Source organism: Paralichthys olivaceus, chromosome 17 (assembly GCF_024713975.1).
Source record: "Paralichthys olivaceus isolate ysfri-2021 chromosome 17, ASM2471397v2, whole genome shotgun sequence".
Classification (NCBI taxonomy): Eukaryota; Metazoa; Chordata; class Actinopteri; order Pleuronectiformes; family Paralichthyidae; genus Paralichthys; species Paralichthys olivaceus.
This window is the reverse complement of record NC_091109.1, coordinates 13,935,531-13,942,552: the sequence shown is the minus strand read 5'-3', so window position 1 is coordinate 13,942,552 and position 7,022 is coordinate 13,935,531.

Below are 7,022 nucleotides of genomic sequence, written 5' to 3'. Positions count from 1 at the left end.
ACTCCAACAATTTCTTCTTTAACAAAACATATTATATATATTTAATTGGGATATGATCCAAGAGTATCCATCCATTTTATTTATTGCTGAATCAATATTTGTGTCACTTTCCTTTTAAATAAATAATTTGTTTTCCATTTTTACTGTATTTGTTCTCATTTGTTTTAATTTTCATCATTTGTTTTTATGCTACTTTTGTCATTTTTAAATATTAATATATATACATATTTGAAACACCTCTTATTTTATGTTATATATGTTGTGTATCTTTGCTTTTTTATCAAAAGCAATGTGCCGTGTTAATCAATAACTTATTTAAACCTCACCCATCCTCAAACCTCCCTTCTGATCCCGGAGCTCTGCTGGACCACAGTCATTCACAGCCACATTTCATCTGATGCAGGATATTGAATAGATCTATTTTGCAGTTATTTGCTCGCAGACCTTCAGCGCTGGTCCAGCAGAGAGGGAATGAAACTAAACTACACAAAGGATTTGAGGAATCATTTTGTTCAAGTGTGACTGCTTGATTGCCGCGGTCAGCAGCACTGTAACCTCAGTGAGAACCCAGATCAACACGGCAAACAAAAACGACCCATATTAAACAAAACCACCGTTCTGAAGGGCCAGCAAAAGAAAATATCCAGACAATAAACTCCACAGCAGAGCTCATACACAGGAGAAAAATGAAGGTGGAAACTAAATGGCAGCTCTCCCCTACAGGGCTTCCTTCAAACCACCTGATCAATAACTGAGAACTGAAGTATGGGTAAGTGGTTCCAGCTTAAGCCCAACACAGTTTAAAACAGATGTAATGTCATCAAGTGTAGCTGTGGACAAACAGACAGGGACATATCAGGAGAAGAGACAAACATGCAGCTCCTCAGTCTTTCTATTGTCTCAGGTGGACTGAGTGACAGCAGCTTATCAGATGCACCAGCTAATAACATGAGGAGGGGGGATCCAGGACTTTCTTTCACATATGGGGAGATGTGCTGTTGTTGCAGCAGGGCTTCTGTCTCACAGTATGGGCCCTATGTCATCATTCTGTGTATGTGAGGTTCAGTTCTGTATTTCATTTTAACACAGTCACCGTCTTCGTTCCAACCTCAGTCAGTGTGAAGAAACCCAGTGTGGTCCAGCGTAATTCACTGTGGTCAAGTGTGGTCCACTCTGGTCCACTGTGGTCCTCTGTGGTCAAGGGTGGTCCAGTCTGGTCCTCTGTGTCCCTGTGTGGTCCACTCTGGTCCTCTGTGGTCCTCTGTGGTCCTGTGTGGTCCACTCTGGTCCACTGTGGTCCTCTGTGGTCCACTATGGTCCTCTGTGGTCCTGTGTGGTCCACTCTTGGCTACTGCGGTCCTCTGTGGTCCTCTGTGGTCCTGTGTGGTCCAGCATAGTTAAGGTTTGCTCTAATTATCAGGGTCATAGTTTTTGGAAAAAATACATTTAATTCATCCTGTGGAGAACAGCAGTTCGGGGCAGAATGGAAAATGATGAGTCAGCATGTCCATGACGGTCCATAACCCCCTGCTCTGCTGCAACCAAAAATACACATCCGCTTCCACCCCCCACCCCTCTTCTCCCTCTCTCTTCTCTCTCTCTCTCTCTCTGGCTGTATGCTCCTTCTTGGCGGCAGCTCTTCTGATATGAATATGAATGGAGCAGCAGTCAGTCACCTTCATTTCAAGTTCTTTTCAGAACAACAGCTCCTCCTAATATGTATAATCCATATTATGTTTCCCCCTCTCTCCAGTGCCTAATCATCCGTGACCAGTCTTGTAGAGAGACGTGCGCTCCATCAGTGTTGCTGCATTTCTTACTTGTCACCGACAGAGGTCATTGACAGATTACAGTTGTCTCGGAGACTTTTCTATCACAACATGTGCAGAAAATCACACTGGTGCAATGGAGACACCTGAATGTATCGTCAACCAAAGGAGTGGTAGAAAAAGGCAAAATGGATGAAAATGTTTTGTCGTCTTGTTTTAATTATGTCAAATCGTATTATGCATTCAAAAATTAAGTGATCGAGTTGGATGTATTAGATTGTAATTTTGTTTTTTAAAAATCAATTAGTGTAAAAGGATGTAGGAGGCCATTCAATGACAAGCAGTCCAGTCATTCAGCTGCTTTAAATGTATTGATTAGAATACATAACCTGGACTCAAAGGGAGGAGGTGATGTTGAATAAGAGACATTCACATCATTCACATCATTCTGGACACTGTTGTACTTTTAAATAATGTGTCCTGTCTGTAAGTAATGTGCACGTTGTATGAATATTGCCTTTATATGTATATTGTCAATATTGTGTATTATATCTTGTCAGTGTATTGCAATTACCCTTTTTTTTGTATTATTGTCTATATGTTGTATCTTTATGTTGTATTGTACATCACATTTGCTATCATACTGAATATTAGCTATATATTGTCATGTGTATTGTCTATATATTCTATTCTATTATATATTGTCTATATATTCCATCATATCTGATCAATATATTGAAATGTATTTTGACTGTAGTGCTGTTGTTGAAAAACCTCTGTGACCACTGCAGTGAATCAGTTCCACACGGAGCTCTGACTCCATCATTAGAGCACCAACTGTGTTTTAACCCACGGCTGAAAAACGCCCCAAACAAGTAACACTTGGTAAAAACTCCAGGGAGCAGCTGTGAACTACCTCCAGTAAAATTACTACGTAGATATTAGAGAGCCATTTTAAAAGAGTTACGTCTTCAGTAGGAAACAAAGGGCGTGGTCTTTGATCTGATCTTGTTCTGGGATTTGTTGAAAATGGCTGAATGTACACTTATCTCTGAAATAACACATATGCTGTGAGGCCCTGCGAGACCCCTGGAGACCCCCCCGACCTCACACGCTGAGAGGTGCTGTTAGAGGGGAGGTAACATACCTGATCAGTTCATCCCACTGCAAAGCTCTCAGACGACATGTGGTCTTAAATGTACTGGCCCGGAGAGGGACCACTGGCCAGGGGTCACTGTCCTACTGTGCAGTTTAGCAGGCGACCCACTTTTCTCTCTCTGATTTATTCCTGTGTGTGTGTGTGTGTGAGAGAGAGAGAGAGAGAGAGAGAGAGAGAGCAGCGGTGGAATAAAGCTGGTTATCCCCTCGTAAGGCTGCCAACCTCCTGCGTCATGTCATCACAGTGACAGACTAGTTGCCATAGTGATAATCTGTGTGTTACTTTGATCCCAGCGGTTGTAGACAAGGTGGAGCTTGTTGAAATGGAAGCAAGTGGTGGGGAGCTATTGATGAATCATTTTCTTTTCACGTAAACAGCCACAGCCCTGTGAACACAGTGTATAATAAATATCATTCTCAACATAACACCATTACCGAGTGTTTGACATGAGGTTGTGGCCGAGGGTGTAGAGTGGGTCGTCTACAGAGTATAGTCTTAGTGGTTCAATTCCTTGTATGTGAAGTCCACATGTCTAAGTGTCCTTGGACAACACTCTGAACCCCAAGTACTTCTGACGACTGTGCTGACAGCGTGTGCTGCATTTTTAGCCGTCCAGACTGTAAGAATAACAAAAAGGCTCTTGAGCTGCACTTATGTTTGCTTGACTCTCAACTTCTCCAGTAGCTGCTGCAGATGCCGCTGGGTGTTCAAGCTCTGTTAAGTCTGCATGAGTTCAGCTCTGTCACAAGGTTGTTGACCGTCGGCGTCATCATCTCGGTGTCACCCTCTGAAACTGACCTCGCCTTGGATTATTGTAATTCTCTCTTCACCACCAGAGCCCAAAGAATCTACCTCGGTTACAGCTCAGCTAAAATGCAGCAGCCAGCCTCTTCACCAAATCTGCTGAGAGGGAGCATGTGAATCTGATTTTAGCTTCTCTTCATTGGCTCCCAGTACATTTTAGAATTGCTGTTATGATTTTATTGTTGACTGTTAAGGCCCATTCTGGACTTGCACCTATACAATATGGATGTGTTGACACTAAATGTGCCTGATTAAAAATTGAGGTCCTCAGCGAAGGCCCTACTCAACATTCCACACAATTGCTTTTTAATTGCCTCTTATCCTTTGCCTTGAATTTTCCATTTTAACTGTGTTTTGAAAAGCTCTATATAAGTGAAGTTTATTATTATTATTATTATTATTATTATTATTATTATCATCATCATCAATATCGGGGGCTTTAGCCTGATTTTTTGTTTTTCATCAGAATGGAATCAGGGAAATAAAAATCTTTGGAAATTACACTGCCATCCAGGCGCTGTTCACTCTCCCTCGTCCTCCACAGGGTCTGGGAGCAGTTGAATCTCTCAAGGGCAAGGTCTTTCCCTTTTCTAGAGAAAGACATCATTTATATAAAAAAGCATTATCATTAGTTTCCTTTCTTCTTTTCTTTCTTTTGCTACCCTGTTTTTTCAAGTGCTCTAAAAATCACTCCCACACCATTGCAGGTTTATATAGAACATTCACATTTACACATTTACAAATCCTACACAGATTATACTGCACCTTCTTTAACACAAATCTAATATATTCATATTAGTATTTTTCCACCTGTTTGTTGTTGTTTGATAATTCTACATGGTCCCAAAACTAAAATTATGTAAAACAACAAAATATATTGCTATAATTACAATGCTGCCTTTGACTAGGGGCCTTATGTTTAAGTTTACCAAGCCAGACATGTTGGTCTCAACTCAGATCTAATTTTACCGCACACATACCTGTACCTGTACTGCAACATAGCAACTAGCTTGTGAACATATAGGCCTCCTTCACTACAGGAACATAACAACATGTAATATAAAGGTGCCAGCCATAAGTTTTCTCTGCTGCCACACCAGCATTTTCCACAGTAGCCCTGAGGCCATGATGCAAAGCAAGTACATGCAAATAGATACAACACGTACAACTGGTGAAAACATGTTCATCAAACTGAAAACATATGTGTGACAAAAAGAAAACAAATACAACACAACCAAATAATCACAACATGTGTTACATCTGCCCCTGGGACTTCTTCCACCATGCTCTCTACCTCTAGTTCTAGTTCACGTTCAACACAACCACATACTCACAACATAACCAAATACTCACAACATAACCACATACTCACAACATAACCACATACTCACATCACAACCAAATACTCACAACATAACCAAATACTCACAACATAACCAAAATACTCACAACATAACCAAATACTCATAACACAACCAAATACTCACAACATAACCAAATACTCACAACATAACCACATTCTCACAACACAACCAAAATACTCACAACATAACCAAATACTCACAGTATAACCAACAGACACAGACACATGGACACAAAGCATTTTTATTTGAATGTTATATTTTGGGGTGATGAGCGTTAAACACTCCCAACACAACTCTCTCATGATTGCATCATTGGCTTTCGAGAGATGCCAGTTCTCACACCCATCACAAAATAAGGTTTATCGAACGCAAATGTTTTTCAGGATCACCTCGATTCCTGATGTATAAACACAGGATTCCACGAATGTAAAATGAAATACCCATAAAGGAAGGAATATGCTCACACAGCGCTTCTATTTGTGTGTGTAAATGTTGGCGTGGTGTCTGTGTGTGTTGTGCTTGGCGAGACAGGCTGACGAATTATCCCCCATTGAGACGAGGTAATGAGCAATTTGAAACGCTGCCATAATTCCGCAGCGGCTTTTTGCATTTGGATTTCAGTCTGATCTGCAAAGCTGGATATGAAAACAAAACATCAACAGGGAAATTTGTCCCCCTGCTACTGCAGCAGTAGCTCGCACACGGCAGAGAGACGAGGGAAGGCTACTCAGGTACAGGAACATTATTTCAGCTCAAACACAGCGGGAGAAGAAGCTGAGCGTGCAGTTCTGGCCGTCTCCCGGCAAGAGCTGCGTATTGTTATGGAAATGAGAAGCGCATGTCACTGACAGAGGAGCAGAGCTGAGAGTGAATCCTTTGTCCCTCTGGGGCCACAGAGGAAGAGAGCAAATTATATTGTAATATATACATTATAATAACTTATGATCTGATAAGTCGTCAGCAATGTCACAGAGATATGTCTTTGCATGTGGCGATAGACATGAGATGTGTTTATCCTAGTTTAGCAAAGAGACTGGAGGGGGGGGGGGGGGGGGGGGGGGGGGTACATCCTGGACAGGTCCATCAGATGGTCCATCAGATGGTAAACAGGCAGTCACACCTACAAGCAAATTTACTAAATTGTGAGTGTTGTGACTGTGGGAGGAAGACAGAGTGCAAACTCCACAGAGAACAGTGCCACCTACATGTCAAAAATTGTTTTGGCCCAGATTGGGCCCACATCCAGTTCTTTTTGCCAGATCTGGGCCACAAGAAATGTATAGCAATACCACGTATCAACCAAATGTGCCCGAATTAGTTTGTGCAATTTGGGCCATATTCACCATTTACCACATGGGCCCCTTTAGGTTATTTCTTTTATTTATAAAACACATCTCCCAGAAGCTATGATGTAACCAGTGAAAACCTCTCCACTGTCCTGTCACTAGTCATTTTTATTAGTCACTCACATGTACTAACAATACTACCAATAAATAAGACTTTTCTAAACAATGTGCTTTAACACGTTTTTTTTTTATATACTCAATTGCAGGTGGTGTGTGTGATTTGTGTGAAATCCTTGTTATCCTGAAGAAGCTGTCTTCTCCAGGGTTGTTTTTGTGTTATTGGTTAAAGGACTCCGTACATTTCTTAGATTACAAACATAGAAAGAAGGGATAGTTGGGTCTGACCCTGCATGACTAACCTACCAGTCACCTCAGGCCTTCTTTCACTTTATCAATATCATGTTTTCCCTTCCATGAATACCAGAGTCTGCCTCTACCTCGTTCACATATTTTCTCTGACTGAATCTTCTTCCTGTTTCTTTGTGTAGAGCCTCACACTAAACAATAAGAGGACAAGTGGAGTGTGTATTGTATTTTATAAATGTTCTGAAAAGCATTCAACGCCTCTTTCCTGACGTGA